Source organism: Amblyomma maculatum, chromosome 10, assembly GCF_055883805.1.
Source record: "Amblyomma maculatum isolate TAMU_Amacu chromosome 10, ASM5588380v1, whole genome shotgun sequence".
NCBI classification, from domain to species: Eukaryota; Metazoa; Arthropoda; class Arachnida; order Ixodida; family Ixodidae; genus Amblyomma; species Amblyomma maculatum.
In genome coordinates this window covers 181,550,277-181,569,135 of record NC_139353.1, presented here as the reverse complement: position 1 = coordinate 181,569,135, position 18,859 = coordinate 181,550,277, and positions in this window count along the sequence as shown.

The window sequence follows — 18,859 nt, the reverse complement described above, 5'->3', positions numbered from 1 at the left end:
ATAACAACCTGTTTGAAAATTTGTGTTTAATCTACCATTCAAATGCTTCGAGCAATTTTGAGTTCATTCAGTAGTTCATCTAAATCACATTTCCAAACCCAGTCCATCTAACAAGGTAGCGCTTTAATTATCCAATATGCGTGTCGCCGATTAATAAATGGAGGATTATTAACGATGCGCCCTTAACGGTGCACACACTCCCAGACACCCTTAGAGTGAGGGGCGGTAGCTGTTCCGGTCGCAAAGGAGATGCCCTCGACCTGCGTGGCAAGCTCAACCGGAATTCAACTACCTTGTAGTCACAGAAAGAGGTGGCTGTTTGGTAGCCAGCTTTCACCCGTTCAAGTCAGAGTAAGGGTCGGAGTCAAAGTAACGAACAAAACAAACTTTATACACCGCAAAAGACGATACACAGGAATGCACTCGAGTACCTAAAATGTGCAGATGACAGGTTCACAGAAAACAAACGCTAAGCATGCATCTACCGATGTATTCAATAACGCAGAGGCTTGCAATAAAGAATACACGAGAGAATCAAATTAACAAACACCTAATTGTTCACCGGGCACTCTTGCAGTCCGACGCCTCGAGGGTCACGATGTGGCCACCATGCCCGACGAGCGTCGCTCCCTCGCATGTCTGTGGGCTTGCCAGCAGCGGTTGATCTCCGGGAGCCCAGCTGGTGCACTTGCGAACACGCCGCAATCACTGACGGACTCAAACAACGCGACCTTCATAAATAGGGCTCCGCCGCGTCTATCCCAGCGCGCCAAGACTAACGCGCACACACACTTCGCTCCGCTTGTTGAAGCGTTCCCTTTTACTCCCGTTGAGCCGCGCGTCATAATTGGCTAGGCGCCATCTAAAGTTCCAGATTAGACGATCCCATTCCGGAAGGTTGAGTCACCGTCATCACCCAGCGATGGGAAAGAAGGTGATGCCGAAGCCTACAAGGGTACACGCTCTCTCGCACGGTGAAGGAGGCTTTTCTAGAAAGACGTAGATCCATCGATACAGTGCCGCCCCGGTTTCGCGCCGCGCCGGCCTAATAAAAATTTGCGCGGATTTCGTGACCCTGCCTTTCAATTAAAGAATATTGTCCTACACCGTTCTCAACACATACTAACATCACGCGCACATGCATGCGCTTACAAACTAAATGGAACAATTGCAATCTAACGCACGTGAATTGCACGGGTTTCACAAACCGCAATAACAAATTATAATTTCCACATCAAAAGTCTCACACGTTTCTCAGACTCTTATGATAACTTTCCACACACTTTTGACTTTGTTCGGGGCACCTTAATTGCAGGCCACAACTAGTCAACCGAGTAAGACACACTTTCAGACAGTTATTTATGGGTCTCGCCTTCATCGGTCTCTTCTAGGCGTAGCTTAAATAGCCAGCTGCCACATTTTCGCTGCCTTTTGCGCTGCCATTTTCGCTGTTAGAGGAACCGGAGTAGCTGATGGTCAGTTTGTACTACGAACTACACACTAGCGCTAAGCACTCTTTCTCAATGTTACGGTATGCAACCTCTCTGAAGAGCAGCTTTCTGCTGGCGTAAGCTATCGGATGAAGTGTACCTATATGAGGTTGCAGCAGAACCCCACCAATGCTTGTGTCGCACGCATCTAAGCGTAGCACGAAGGGTTCTTCAAAGTCTGAAATCCGCAGAATTGGAGGGTTAGCTCTGTGCCGTTTCAATTCTGTGAAGGTTATCTCGTGTTCATTTGTCCACTAGACGAGGTTACTTTTCCTTTTCTTTGTGAGTTGCGTAAGTGGGACAACAATTCAGCCTAGTTTTGAATGAACTCCCGAGAGCATTCGCTGAGTCCCAGGAAAGAACGCACTTGTCGCTTTGTTTTTTGGGCTGGTGCTGCCTGAATCTTTTCCAGAGTTTTCCCCAGAGGCGCTAGTTGTCCCCTTCCGATTTAGTGTCCTAGAAAGTCTAGTTTATCTATCCTGAGTTCACACTTGCTGGGGCGAACTGTTAGTCCAGCGGTCTCAATTCTTGTGAATTGTTCCACTGTCATGAGGTATTCTTGGCAAGGTTTATTCCTACGAGGACGTCATCATAGCAGTGATATATATCGGGAAGACCGTCTCTGAGTCGTCGCATCAGTTTCGCGAAAACTGCCGGTGCGGTTTTAATACCAAAAACCATGCAGCGAAACTAGTAAGTCCAGACGTGGTAAGTCTGGACTTACCACGTCTGGTAAGTCCAGGCTTTGAAACTTTAGAGAGCGGAATCTGCCAGTATCCCTTCACGAAATCAACTTTGGGAATGAACTTGACTGTTCCTACGCTGGCGAATATCGAGTCGGCCCTCTGCATGGGTTCCGAATCGGCAGCCAACACAGTTCTCAGCCGCCGAAAATCTACAACGAACCTGTTTGTCTCTTCCGGTTTGTCTCTTCTTCAGGACAAACAGGAGGAACACTGAATCTGGTGAGTGACACAATGACACCACATTGCCAAAACATGAGTTAACATCTGAGCGGTTTAAGACAAAACGTCATTTTCTACAGTCATGATATTATCACGCGCCTCCGCAGAACGTCGACGGAATTAGATAACGGTCGGACAGATCAGTAGAGGAAAATTAAAACATTACAAGGATACAACGATGCTGAACCAAAAATATCGCATTTGCGGCTGGTGACCGAGCTTTCTTCTTTTTCTTCGTCCTCAGCCCACATATAAAGCCCCGCTTTAACCGAGCCGTATGGACGTGCCTTAGTGGCCTATAGGGGTAACGTGATTGCCAGGCTCCTAGCAGGCTGATTCTGACATAACCGTCCCGTGTGAAACGAGGGACCCAAGTTGGCAGCTCCTGCAAGCCCATCTCTCGCTTTTGTGTCACGTGGGTGGGACTTCACGCGCGACGCCAACCACTTGAGTTGCAAGCCCAGCTGTCACCCTAGATTAACGTGGGGTATGACGTCACAGCGTCACATGGGTGCGTTCGCTCCACGCTGAAGGCTCTAAACATGAAGTAGTATTGTTTTCGCAATAGCAGCTCAAGGCCGTTCGACATACATTCCAAATAACACAGTCCATTCATCTGCTGTGTTCAAAGTACCCATGCCCTGTGCGCATACAATGAATTCGTGGTCATGCTCGCGATCCACATACCATTCAAGCGGATGCTATGAAGCACATTAACACATCAGGCGACCCACTACCTTCTCCTCTTCTCCCAGATCCATTCCTATCCCATGTTTCCGATTCTCAAGTTCTGCGCCAGCGAACACGCGCTCTCATTCCTTCGTGTTGGCACGCTCTCCCCTGTAGTCTTACTCGGCAGGAGGAGGTATCAGTGCGCCGGATTCGGGAAGGGGCAGCTCTGACCCTATCTGTTCGTCATTGGTGGCACGAAAAATATCTGCCAGTGACGGACAGGTGCCCTTACTTTGACATTTCACCTAACGATATGTGACGTGCGTAACTTTTTGTGGACGTACCCGGCGACGGCTCCAGGTAGAAAACGGCTGTTCTTGAAGGTGGGCCTGTGGTGGAACCGCGATTGTGATTACGAGAATTGGACAATGGACAAGCACTACACCACCAACCTCTGCGACGACCTCAGTAAAACTGGACTTCACTCCTTCTTTTAACTTTCTATCTACTACATTCCATTCCCCCTTGCTCAACTTATGCCTTATAGCAAACTTTTCGAAAAACAAACACTACCATATTCGGTGAATTTCAGTACTACAATGTTTGAGCTATTAAAATAACGAAAACAGGCATATATTATTTCGCTTGCTTGGTGCAATGGTTTGTAGAAACGCAACAAAAAATAAAAAAATTATATGCAAAGATGGAAGATAAATAAACCACCTAGAGCCCGGCCAAGTAGGTTATGATTAGAAGGGACGTTGCAAACACGCACTACTGCCACAAGCTGAGATTTAGTAGCTCATTTGCCGAATCCGCGAGAGTGCGGTTTGGAACGCGTTTGCAATTTCTCTCGCCCCCTCGCTCCATTGGCCTTGTATCTCAACCATTGGCGCTGACATTATTTTGCAGAGGCTGGATTTTACCGACGTCACAAGACATGCAACGCAACTGAAAGCAAACTCGCTCGGTTGCTGTGTGCGGAGCCTCAGAAGTTGCGTTCTCTTCAGCGCGAGAAACATGTCAGACACTCCATCGCCCCTCCGTTTGCGAAGCTCAGGGATTGTGACCGGCAGCTTCAGCGGACCCACCTACACAGTAATCATTTCGACATGCCTGACGGTGCTTTCCGGGGGTACTTCAGGATGTTGGAAAACAAAAATTTGACTACTGCGCAATGAAAACAGTCCGCACACAGTGGAGCGGACATTACTCGGCACGCCGCAAGCAACATTGAAACATTTGCAAAATAAATTGCATTCTGTACGCTGTAAGAAATATTTCCGCTGTATTTTAGCCATATAAACGTATTTAGAGCCTGAACACGTCCAGAAGGCAACATATGGCCCTTAAAAATACAAGTAACCGAAATGGAACCATCCATCAATGCTTGCTGTCTGCCTCCTTGTTCTCCCACAGTTTGCGTCCCTTCCTTCTCTTCAATGCTTACGTTAAAATGACGTCAGGGCAAAGCGAACGCGTTTTGAGCCGACCTATTTGATGGATACGGCCCAGGTTAAACACGAAATGTGTTGGAACCCCTAAGCACTAATATATACCATAAGCACTATTTTGTTTACGGACGTCTAGCTACTTATCCATGTCATGGGCGTGTGAATCGGACAAGTATTCAACACGTTGGCGTCACCGCCGTAGACGGGGAGGAACACGGGTTCGCTCATGTTTGAGCAAACCTGACCTTAAAATACCCCGCTCCCTACAAATGACGAGGGTGGTATAAAACAGGCCATATTTCGAGAGTAGGCGCACTCCTCCGTAGACCTTTAGCATGAATGAAATCCACCCCCATTCATTTACTGGCCCGTAGTTGTTGTAAATGAGGGCTGTTTACCATATCCAACCTAAGAAGGAAACAAACGGTATACTATTACTACGAGAATCTTAAAGGAGAATATTAGTTATGAGAGGATCTCGTTGAGTCTAATGAGTACAAGACGTTTGCAACTAATCTGAGTGGCCCAACTAGGGGCTCACTTGGAGCGTATGTGGAGGCCCGCCATACCGCCAAATTTTCGTAGCGCATGAATGTCGGCCAAAAAGCCCGACAGCCAGTATTTAGGTATAGCTGTACTAACCCCAAGATAGGACCAATGTCGGACCGATGAAAGTTTTTGTATTTATTAAACATATAGCGTTGAAGTCCAAACTCAGGAAAGTTCCGATTGTCGACCTGCGTCTACCAAGAAATGAACTGATTGGTGAAGAGATCTCTCGTATTTTCTTAGCTTCACACGCACCTGACTAGCCTATCAGTTTACCACCACGTCAAGTGGCATTCCGATCGAGACCAGGTATCGAAGCTAATCTCTGTTTGGTCACTGGGTTTGAAACAACATAAAAAACGTCACAAGGCCCCGTCTGAACATGTTCGAGCTGGGGTTTCTGCACGATAGTGAAGTCATGCACAGGGCCGCTACTTCAAACCACACCGCATAGAGCATCTGATGACATTCTACGCCCTAACACAAAATAAAAAGGAACATTCTGAAAACAAATCTATCCTCAGCATCTTCAATAGCGAGCGCGTTGAATTACGAGGCCCTGTGCACTGTGTAGTGCCAGCATTCGGTAAAGAACCCAATCCGATCGTATTATGTTAAACTGTCAACTATGATGTTCCTGTCTCTCTGCTTCGCATTGACATTTTAGCGCCGTAATAACCGAGCACCAGACGTTCACGAGGTCTCAGCGCTCCTGCACTCATAATACCCCACACTCACACATGTCCACTCGCAACAATTTAATACACTCGGAAACATCGATAACACTAACAGCCACTCAGCAACGCATATGCGCTTAAACTCCCAATATCCAATCATTTCCACCGACAGCCGCTCGCTATTACTTATAAACGCATGTCCATTCACACTCGCAAGCACTCATTCACGATCGTGTGCACCCGGAGTCACAGCCGCTCATCCGCACAAATCCACGTATACACTCCCACTCGATGTGGTGAATGGATTACTCTCAGTCACCCTCTGTTGAAATAAACTCAACCGCCTGGACTTTTCACTTTTTCGTATTTACTTTTTCTTTCGTCTCCCGTGGCACAGTTTCTAGTAATTAGAGTTTTCACGCAGACATTGTTTTAGCAGCCGATGGCACCTATATTATCCTTCTGCAACCCAGGTATTACGCAAAGTAAGACCTGGGATAGGCGATCCTCGGGGACGGCCTGCCGTGCTTCAACAAAAACAGGAATCAGAAAAATACGACTAAACAACTGGCTAGCGGTTGACCGAATGAGGGTGGCAACTCCAGATACTGTATATAGCGGATGCATCCGAGTCTACAGCTTCAGAGGTCAGAGTGTCTGCATCCATGAAAATTGCAGAAGGTAAATTATTTCTACGTGCTCCGTGACTGCGAGAAGATGGATGTTCAGAAAAATGTACCACTACTTCTTTTATTTGGCATGGGGGGGAGGCAAGGGCGACTGCCGTCACGGCCTCTAAGATCACCACGAGCCCATCACATCTTAAGATGCTCGCCAATTTTAAGAATATCCATACACTCTACAACGCGGACAAGCATACGTACAGGGTGCAAACACTGCACAGGAATCATTGCCTTCAAAATGAGGTCGTTTATTTGGATGTCACCAGAACTCCAAGCCCCGAAGCTCTCGCAATAGCGGTAGTCTCTTATCAGGTCACTCCAATACATTCTGCATCTGTGACCACAGGAGCTCATTGGGACACCGAAAAAGCTACCATATCTTTGATCTCAATGGCGGCTACCAAAATTCTTAACAGTTTTTTTCTGCTGTATGAAACTTTTGAAATTCGCAGCTGCGTTTCCGTAGCAACTGCGTAGATTCTTAGCACGTTTAAGCCCTCGTCTGTACAAATGATAATAGCACCGGCACATTCTGTTCCGACGAAAGAGAACTGCTCTACTAGGCGGCGGACCCTTGTCTTTTAAGGGTTGCAAGGAGGATCGTAAGATGATGTAACCGAGTCTCCGGGGCAGTAATCAACTAAACAGGGTATGTGGGCGACGAGGAAGAGACAGCCAAGGAGGAGTGCCAAAGAACGAGATTTATGTACTACATTTGTACATGGTAAACGTGTATCAGCCGAGAGAGCAGAAGAGAGCCGTGACAAATACATATCCACCCTGTTAATACAGATTGCTGTTCCTAGATTCTTAGTTGGGGAATGTAGTTCAATTTTGAGTCTAATCAGTAGGACACCCTCGAACATACAGGTGTCACCGACAGCCGAATGCGATAACTAAGTCTCCGCGCATGCCCTCCTGTGACTAGGCGATGATGGCGTCTTGATGGCGATGTCATGTTGTGCCGGTTGTTGAAATTCAGTAGCAAGTTGAGACAGTCCGGGAGTCTGTCTTCGGCGAAGGTCAATTTCCCGGCGGGTCTTTCCTGAAATTTAGGCGCCTGTCTGGCATGGATGCGGTTTGCGAGCACAGGGACGCTCAGCGATGTGAAAGCACGTTAAAGATCCCCAGGTGGTCGAAAATACTCCGTAGCCGTCCACTAGAGCTCCTATTTCTAGCTTTCCACTTTCAATCTCACCTACTTCTCCTATCTTATGGCGCAGTTCAGGTGTCCACAGAAGCAAGTGTGACAGATACTGTGCCTTTCCCTTCTCGTGAACTAATTACTATTATTATTTGTTATCGGGAGATGTATTCCTCCGTACTTCAGCTTCCTATAAACAAGGAACGTGTTACTCGTTGTCGGTGATAAAGGCGTCAGGCAGAATAGACAAGACTGCGTTGCTCCCTTCCGACCGTGCGAGATGGGTGCTGGATTCCGCAGCGTGGGAATAGAATCCCCGACCTCTTGGCGCCTCGACGGCCATCCCACGCCGGCGCAAGCATGGCTCCTGTTGTCAACGGTGGGAGCAGCGTAAACCGTGCCTGGGACCCATATCGCAACAATGGTCTCCTATAAACATAAAACTCAACGTTACCACTTAAGCATAGCACTCCAATTTTCAGGACATGAATCAGTGCTTCAAGATATCACTTGTATGTAACTTCAAGCTCAAAAATTTCCCAAGCTTGCGATATGCGTTCAACAGCTTGGAAACGCTGCAACTGTTATGGCACGCTAAAACAATCTTGTCCTCAAGTTAACCGTCCTCACGGTTTGCTTGTCGCTAACGCTTCTGAGGACGAGTTCCTCATCTCAAAGCAAGTTGAGGAAGTTCTAAGTGTCAAAGAGTCCTAGAAGTTGCAAGAGGCCAAACCATATTCGCCAGTTAACGTTGTTTAAGACAACCCTAGTTTAAATCTCCAGCTTACATACAGTCCACACATAACTTCTCTCCACCTCCTCCTTATATGCGTGAGCAGGCTGTATCAGCTTCGCGCCAAATAACAAGTGCCGAAGGCCACAGTAATGTAATGGCGTAACCGGCTGCTTTAGTAAAATATTCCTAGTTAGTAAGGCCCACTTATAAGACCCGCATCGGGCAGAGTCAGGGTGCACTTGTGATATGTACTATCGGGGACAAAGCTCTGTGGACCACGCAGACTGCAGACAAAGCGCATAAATTTCCTATTTTACAGTAGTCTCGAACCATACTTTATGATGTGAAAGTAGGGCTTTAGTTATTTCAAGACTGCTGGAGAAATAAGGCGGCAATTCGTTTACATCATGCTCCTAGTTCAAAACCACCGGACATGCTGGCCAGGGACCTTTGTCCCCGACAGCACATGTCTCGTGAGGTCCCGTGATCAGATCTCGTAATATGCTTCGTTGAGAAACACCTTTGTGCGCTCGTTCTCTCTTTCATAGTTTGTAGTACAACATGACACAACTAAACAATGTTTCGTTTTTGTTCTTACGGTCATTAAGCTTTCCTCGAAGTACAACCTAGGTAGGCTACTGCCTAAACATCATCAAGAAAGACATCACTACGATAACGACACATATGGATAATGAACCAATTTACAAGAATCGTGTAACACTGGACGTTTGATTAAACAAATTAGGATTCTTGTAGTGACCGCCACGGAAGCTGCACGTTTCTTGCATAAACACGCATTATAGGAAAGCGAAGTGTGCGACAGTGTAATTTACCCTAATATTTGTTTTATTCCGGGCAAAACTTAATGCCAAAATCTACCCGTCAATTTTATCTTTGCTCACGCATAGAACCACTCCTCTTATTGGCTGCTTTGTCAAACCGCAATTCTTCTTATCTTCTGACACTATGGCGACATTGTTGAAGTTCTAATCTCGAAACATTGCTCTTTGTCAAGAGCTTGGAACTGTATCGCGGTATATGATAGCAAGTCAGATATTACACACCTCTCTGCACTTATCTAATCCTCTTCGTGTCAAGTTGTTTTGCACACGCTACAGTATCAAGGAGTGGGCTTTCATCACATTATCCTGAAGTCTTTCGCTTCCTGGGTGCAATTATTTTCCCGTATTGCGACCTCGTTCTTGCGCTGTTGCCTTTGTGGTCTGTGGTCGGAAATCACGTTTGCCATCCAGCACGTTTCGCGTATTAAGAACTCATCAATGCTCTGGAGTGGTAGCACCTCAGAATGCGTCGGTGTGTTTCTCTTATTATCCTCAAAACGTGACGTTCTTCTTGAGAGAGCTGTTTCGATGCCATCAAAAAAAAAAATGTTTTTCATCTTTCTCTGCCACATTTTCAATGTACAGTGTTGGCTACAGAAAAGAAAAATCCCAAATGGTAAATGCATGAGGGTTTTCTTAGTTGGCTTGCATTCTGAAGACACGTCTTTATTATTCACCATGTGGTATTGTCTGTTATCAATTGCTCAATCACTATAAAATAATATTTCATGGCAAAATAACATTTATTTGATACATTTTGCCTATAAGCAGGTGTGGGGACGAAATGAAAAGCAAGATGGATGCCCTAAGCAGCCAATGTAGCCTAGTTCCGTCAAAATTTATGAAATATTGGACTACTGATCGAGCTGATGAATAGAATCCCCTGTCTTCCATGCTGGCCTGTCGCCAGATCTTGCACCAGTAGCTGCTACTTATGCGCAGCCTGCGTTCTTTCCCCTCTTGTATACATTTTTTGCATAGAAGAGGTGCGTTCCTTTTTTTTAAACGTTAGCAATGACCTACTGTCGTTTCTGCTCGCATGTGAAGAGTGCAACTCGAGAGTTGGCCCTCCTACTTTCTCGTACTGCACTGAAAAGTAGTATGCGGCTGTATTGCAGCACCGTTGAATAAGTCTTGGGTAGCGCGTTATAGGCTGCCTGAGGCACGTTTTCAATGCCCTCGTTGTGACTAAGTTCTGCCGTTTTCCGGAGGTGACCCTGCTTGGCTGCTGCGACCTAAAGGCCCAAAGGGCCCTAACGCATTGTCTGCGGGCGGCGGCAACTGCCAATGGAGTCCCTGACTAGAGACTGCACTTCAAAATTTAGAATAGATGTTTTCACCACCAGCAACACCCTACAAAGCAGGCTGGATGCGTAGTCTTTGGCACATGGTCGCGAATTGTTCATTTGATGCGGGGAAAGGGAAGAGCGAGAACAGGGAGAAAGGTATTAGGCGATGTATCATGGGCTCAGGGGAAGCGAAAAAATTTCCTCCCACGGTCGCATGCCTCGAATGCCGTTTAAAGGCTCTGTTTATTTTCAAGATGTCCTTGTAGCAGGCATCATAAACCGATGCTTCAGCATGTGTTTGCGTGCCGGTGCCCTCCCACGCTTGCTGAGTGAATGAAACTAGCTGCGGCCTTGAATCGACAGCCCAGTCCCAGCGGTAGGAGATGTTGGCGGTGGTTGCAGCCAGCGCAGTGATATCGTTTGGGATTTGTACAACCACGTGCGCTGACTGCCTGAAGCGGACGGAGAAACCACCGCAGACATATCGGCCTCCCTCTGGAACGGGGTCTGCGATTCAAGAAAGCAGCTGATTTCATTCACTGAAACCCAGGTTGAGAGAAGCATAATTGTGGCGCACAACTTCGCCAGTCACGTATTTTTTTTTTTTATTTCGTCGGCTTTGTTTAGAGCTTGAAAAAACGATACGCGTGAGGATTTCTTTATCGAAAATAAAATGAATGCAGGTTTCAAAAGGTGCTCTCCAACTTTGCAAAACCTAATTGTAGTCTAAAGGCAATCCCATTTGCTAACTAGTTAAAAGTAAAATACGAAATTGACTGCGGTGCTCCAGATGGCTGGCAGCTGTATACAAGAGGTTTCTCTGGGCTACCTTAAATGTATTTTCTAACACTTGGCCAAAGTTAGCTTGGCCATCCTGTATATGGGAGAGCTATCTAACATTGCCAGGAATGTCATGAGGCATACGGAGTCTGTAGGCCAGGTGACGCAAATTAAGCGCTAACGAGTAAGCATAGCATGTGAGCTCGGCCTTCCTTTATTTCATTCCAAAGAAAAAATAATGAAATTATTAGGAATCCAGACAGGCTTTCTCAAGTGGCAAGTCAAATTTGGCTACCTGGCACCTAGAGAGAACGCTGTTTATCTCCATAAACAAAAAAAATATCTAATTTAAAAAAAGTAAATAAAGAAGTCGTAAAAAACAACAAAGTACAACATAAAAAACAATCAAACAAAATAAAAGTCGGATGGTAACTATCACCAATTAAAATGTGGTGAATTCAGAAAGCACTACTTTAAGGACGCGGTGCTCCGCAGGGCTAGATAGTTTGAATTGGTCTGACAGTCGCTCAGCGAACAGTTTCTTCCAACATTTCTCCGTAGAAGGTGTTAAAAAGCAACGAATATGCATGGGTCGAGAGTGCAAAAATTAGTCAAGCAAAGAAGGGTAGTCGGCAAGAAGTAATTGAGAAGCCAAAATCACATTTATTACAGATAAAGAGACCGATGTCATTAGCTATATTAGTATGAAAGTTGAAGTAGCTGGTACATTTTACATAGATAAATTTAGCAGACAGTGCAATTTCAAATTTATTGCGAGAGCCAGCAGCGTAAGATAGCTCATATTACATTGGCAGCGGAAGAGGTGAAGAAGACTAAGATCCACTAAAAAGGGAGAAAAGGATGACGCACCGCCGCGTAATGCAAATCTCTCGGCAGTAGAGTAAAAATTCTTTCTCCTCCCTAGTAGTGTGTCAACTAGTTAAATGCTGATTTTGGCTTGATTCTGGATCAAAACGTTTTCTCAACGCTACTTAACAGGTACCACACATTCATTGAAAGCCTTAGATGAATTCAGTGCAGTTAATTGCATTGTGTAATTGTTGCGGCACCCTAACAAAAACGATTTTACCTCAGGGTTTTTTCACCCCTGGTTTTTGGGGCTGCCTAGAATAAAAAAAAAACCATTCCATAACTTAACCTTAAATGAACACACCCCCATGGAGTATGCTTTAGATGCTTTTTGTAAAATGTACAAAAAAAATTTAAAAATATCACAAAGGCGATTGTAGCACTAATCCATTGCCCCACATTACCTTGTTTTATTGTCGACTCAATTCACAGTCGAAAAGAAAAGCATAGACAGACATTTTAAAACCAACAACCACACTTTGGGTGTTCCTACATTACTAAAAGCGCTTGAGAATAGCCAACTCGTTTAACAGAGAAGAACATGTTTGTGCCGACAGAAGAGCGTTTTATTCGGTGCTCTAATTCGCTTTTGTAAAGTTTCTTCTTCTTCCCCCTAGGTGATGCTGCTGAGTGGAGCCTACCGTTGAGAGAACGGAATCACGCTTACCCGCCCTGGTGATGCGGTGGTTATGGCGCTCGACTACCGTGCTTATGGGTGCGGGATAGAAACCTCGCCGAGGCAGCCGCTTTTCTCTGAAGGCGAAAGGCAAGGCGCCCGTGTATTGTGTGATGTCAGTGCACGTTAAAGAACCCCAGGTGGTCGCAATTTCCGGAGTTCTTCACTACGGCGTCTCTCATAGCCTGAGTCGCTTCGAGACATTAAACCTGAAAAATCAAATGCAACTGATGATAATCATGTGTTTAATAAAGAAGCTGGTGCTAATCAGATAACAGCTGTTCAGTTCAAATACACTGTGGAGAGTTTGCAGTAAAAATGGCAGTCCTTTTTTATGAAATGCCTTATATGATCAGAGGAGTTGGGACTTCGGTAACGCTGGTTCGATTAAAATTCCCAAAGCAACTGAGCCACTTATGATAACCATATTGAAAACCACGGAATGGTTTCAACTATCGTTTCGTCTTTATCACACACTACATAGCCGATTACTTGGACGCCTAGACTTTTTCTTGGATGCAAACGCGGTCACTGAGACCGAATATTATCTCGATTTTCTCAGCTCAGCCAAACCACTAAGCCACGGCTGTCAATTTGTTAAGAAGGCAACAAAAAATATTATACATATAAATACTGAAAATTTTGCGTCAAGGCACCTGTCATTTTTTCACAAAGAGCGTAACAATATTGAGTGGCGACGAGCTGTTAACAGTATATCTTTCGTGATATTAACCTAAGAACGCCCTGTTATCTGTTATCTTATTTAGATGAATGGCTGGCATAATTGTAAATGAAGGCAGACCAAGAAAAAAGCTGTCAAAAATTTTTAGTCTAGCTGATAACCGCTATTTACGGTATGTAGCGGGACGCAGGAACTGTTAAATACAGATGGCATTCAGGACTAGTAGTGACCTAAACCCCGAAATCTCAGAAGTAAATGTCTTCATATTCAAATTAAAATTTTATTCTGCGAACATGGAGGATAGAAAAAAAGCTGTCAGAACAGCTTGAGGAGCCCTGACCCACAACCACGAAAACGGCAGAGAAGCGTGCGGCTAAGGGAAAACAGTATATTTACGAAAGTATACAGGATTCATGGAACATCGTTTAAAAAAGTAACATTATAATGCAAAGAAAGTGAAGTCGCTGTGTTACATCATGGTACAAATATTGAGCGCAGTTCTCTTGGCGATATACGACAGGTGTCAGTGTCCGTTTCTTGAATTATTCGATTTAAAATTGTGCGTAATTGGAATTTCAACATCTGATGCCCATAATGTGTTCTACATTTGGCTATATGCCACCTTTCAAAATGGCATACATTATAAGAAGGGAAGCTTTTTTTTGTTAGCCGTGCGAGACTTGTTATGGCATAATTATTTTTTTAAACACCAAGTTTATACATGCGACATAGCTCGTAATCATACATTGATGAAACAGAAAATATGTTGTGGTTCCTAAATACACCTGCAGTGTGAAAACGATATGGAACTTTGCACTCTAGGCGTAAAGCTCTTTTTTGTTTGGTTTGTAACCTCTGTTGTAACCTCTCGTCTGTTGTATTTCAAGTGATCTTGTGTGTTCCTTTGTATCGTCTCTTGCTGTGCATAAATTGTGTTTTATTTGTTACTTCTGACTCCGATCCTTACTCTGGTTTGAACCGGCGACAGCTGGGCACCAAACGGCCACCCCCTTCTGTCACTACTAGGTAGTTGGATTCCGGCTGAGCTTGCCACGCAAGTCGAGGGCATCTCCTTCGCGACCGGAACAGCTACCCCCACTCACTCTAAGGGTGTCTGGGAGTGTGCGCACCGTTAAGGGCGCATCGTTAATAATACCCCTTAATTATTAACGGGTGACACCAAGTCATGTTTTGTGAAAAGTATACTCCGAGTGATTTAAAGTTTTCAACCACTTCGATTTCAGTGTTAGCAAAATACTGGGCATATATACATGTGTGTGGCGAGGGTGAAATAAACAGCTTTCAAGAACATTAAGAATGGGATGGAGGACATTCTGTATTTATTATATGATCACATTTGGCAGAGTGGTGGTAACTCTGTAGTAGCAACTAAACAGCGCTGCATTTTTGTGGCATTCGTCTGTAAGGCAGAATTCTGTAAGTTTACGAAAAGGGTTTGCGTAAATTCAATAACGTATCTGGCTGTGAAGCCAGAGATTTTAAATGTGGGGATAATAAATTAGAAGACAGAAATTTTGGTAAGAAAACAACACTGCGCTTTTGGCATGAAATTCCAAATCACGAAACCAATTGATCGTGGCTCGTAGCATTTAAATAGGAAGGCGAGAAACTAGTATTCCTGAAGGTGACTTACCAAGGCCTAGGCAAACGCGAACGCTGCATGAGGTGGCCAAAAATTGGGTGGCTAGACTCCTGATTATAATAATAATCATCGTCATCAACTGCACTACACACCCTGCAGTGCGAAGGTCTCTCCCATGCTTATATTTTTATCCCATACTCATATTGTAGTCACATTGTTAATAATTTATCCTCGCAAAATAATGAAAAAACATGCTGGTATGATAATGCCATTATGAGTTTTCAATGACTAAGACAGGAATTAATGACAAACTTGGAAGAGATAAGGCGGATGGAGTGCGTAAAGAGGTAATTAACTGAATCATTACAGGAGACAACCTTGTTTTGCAACAAGCTCAGTAAATCTCATGAAAATTTTGATCATTTCGAAGGTTACCAGCTGAAGTACTATAATAATACGTACTACAGATTACTAACACTGACCTTAATGCAGCGTGGTTTCCTGTGAGCATCAAAAATACCTATTTGCCGCCGTGCCTTAGTCATAACAGATTGTTTTTCTCCTCAGTGTACAATAAAAACCCACTAGGGTTTTCAATTGAAAAGGAGGCACAGAGACCGCAGGGCCATTATAGTACACGCCGAACTAGACGTAAAAGATTTTAATTTTCTGCTCTTATGCAAAAAAAAACTGTTCCGCTATGTAACCGCTTCTGCTCAATTAAAACGTAATGTGTACCGAGTGGCGTAGGCCGATCGATGTATGCTATGAACTTTATGGGCATTTTAAAGGATATGGGGGCATGCAGTGAGCTCTTAAATAGGCGTAATTTATTAAGGGCGCTGTCCACTGATACTTACAAACGAATAATATTACTGTAGGACTTCACGAACGAAAGAAGCCAACAGTAGGCGAGGCCAAGGAAACCGTTGGGGATTTTTGGCGCCTTTTGTTTAATTTTGACTTGGATAATCGCAGAAATTAGTTGTGTATACTGTTTAGGGGAATGTTAATTAAGCACAAAGTAGAAGAAAAAACAACGTGCCGATGGTGGGAACCGAGCCCACGACCTCCGAATATTGCGTCCGATGCTCTTCCAACTGAGCTACATCGGCCGCTGTCCCACCTGCTACTTTCTCGGGTATTAATGTTGTCTGTATACGAACCTTGAGAGTGTTCACCAGCGCCACCCCCAACCATAGCGGCAGTCGAGGGACGTCCTGTGCTACCGCCAGCGTCACGTAGAACGTGATCAAGAGCGAGGTCGAAAGCCCTCTTACGCTACCTATGACTTCAAGACTGCCAGAACCTCGACCCCCGTAATCTGTACAAGCAGATAAATGAAGGGGAAATGAGGGTGCTCGTTTTAATGCATGAAGGAAAGAAGCCAACAGTCGGCGAGGCCAAGGAAAGCATTGGGGATTGTACTTTGCGTCTTTTTTTATTTTTGCTTGGATAATCACAAATATTAGTAATGTAATCTGTTTAGGTGAAAGATAAAAAAATACAAAGTAGAAGAAACAACAACGTGCCGATAGTGGGAACCGAACCCACGACCTCCGAATATCGCGTCCGATGCTCTTCCAACCAAGCTACATCGGCCGCTGTCCCACCTGCTACTTTCTTGGGTATTAATGTTGTCTGTACACGAACCGTGAGAGTGTTCCACTTCACGAATCTTAAATACGCCTGACACACGAGGGCGCATTTATATTTTTGCGAGTAAGTGCTGCCACACGGGGGACAAGAACATTAGCGACCCACTCAACACAAAACTACGGCTAGGTCTAACGAGCGCTCTTTTAGGGAATATAGACAACATATTTCCATGCTATTTGTACAGAACCCGTTATTCTTATAGCGCGCATATTGAATTTCGTATACATTTTCTTCAGTGTCTACTTCGTACATCCCCAGTTTTAAAAGATGCCGGTCGCCTTTCATAAGAAATACGCCCTTTGCCGCTGTTAGCGGAGAGTTCTGCATTATCCGCGAAGGTATGAGTACTCATGCCAATGTAATACACTTATACTTACATATTTGCTATTAAAATTAGGTTTTATTCATTCGTAATGCATACGTATTAAATCTAACGCTTTTTGGAGAGCACCATATTTAAGGTTACTTCAATATTACTGTTTCAAGCGGGCGGGGACACCTCTTGAAGCAATGTTCGACACAATTAGTTTCTGATATGTACAGTCCGTCAGCCTTATCTTTCGCATGAGAGCCAATGAACGACACAATTTCTAGCCTATCACCACCGGACGTTGCAGGCGGCACGAGCCAATGATAAAACTTTAAATCAAAGCATCAAAAGGAATGCTTCGAAAACAACGCCCTAAGGGGTGGGTTTCAAGCCTGGCGAGCTTCATCGCGCTTATCTGCAAAGATCAATAATGGCTGGCGGCCGATATGATGCCTTCACGCTATTGTTTCAGCGGGTATAAAATTGATTGCAACAACCCGGCTTCAATTGGGGTTTGCCTGCTGCAGCCAACATGAAGGTCTACATTCTACTCGCCGTTGTCAGCACTGCGTTTGGTGAGTTGAAGTCGGGCCACTTATTTTTGTTACCTTCATCCTTAAGTCTTTACTTGATATTTGTTGGCCTTCTATCGCCTTTCGAACATTACAGGTCAGTAAATATTGTGCTGCTATAAATAAACACAGTACGTAATATCCGTATGCTACAACCCGGTCACTAGCAGAAAGTTTCGCGTTGTATTCAAGTCAGAGCCTTCCACATGAGTCACTGCAATTTACAACTATATTTCTTTCTGAAGGAATAAGCACTTACGATGTATTAGTCCCTCTAGGGAGGGTTTGTATGCTTTTTAAACTACATGAAATTCATAATGTTAGGAATAAAACTCTGGCGTGTGTTGGTGGTAAAAGATGGGACAACTACGTTGTCTGTGGAATCATATTTCAATCAGGGAAACTAACTGCTACATTATTAAAGCAAGCATCTCTCACAAAACACTGAAAATATATCGCAGATTTCGGGAAATAAATCTTCCCGTAGTCTCCACTTTCCCCTCCATTTTTTCTCCAGCTCTTTATGTTAAATCCGCTCTCATCCTGGATTTCCAATGTTGTACTAGCATAAAACTGGGGCATTAAGCAAGGGAGAGGCACTGCTGCAATCTTTTGAAATTTGGGCGCCGTATCTTTAAATACAAGTACTGCCAAGGCTTCTAATATGTCTTTCTAGCACCCTCTAAGAAGGGCTTTTGGGTGCAATAATATGCTATAGTAGACACAAAGGTGCAAATAACAATTGTTTTAGATGATGCCTCTAAATAACGTATTTTCGCTCTGATGTGACCAAGAAAAAAATTAAAATGGTAATTGTAAAATTAAAAACAATTTTCATTCCTTCAGGTCATTGACTTTAAAAACAATTTACTGCATATAAAACACGCTTCCTTCCAGTACAAGTGAAGTCCTTGTAATAATGCGCTCTCAGAGCAAAACAGGTCGCCTTAACACGAATGTAAAAAAAAAAAAAAAATGTAACGCTTTCGCACCTTATGACACGAATAAAAGCGATTCAGTCGTCTAACGCTTGTATTTAAAACTATAATTCACCATTAGTGGTAATGATCACTCAGCTCGCCAAAAACCACGGATGGCCTATGGCTAAGGAGAAGAACAGTCGGAGTTTATCATCTTGCTGTACTATGGAAATATCTTCTCTTTGTTTGAACTGTTCTCGAAGAAAATGCTTCAAAATAAATAAAT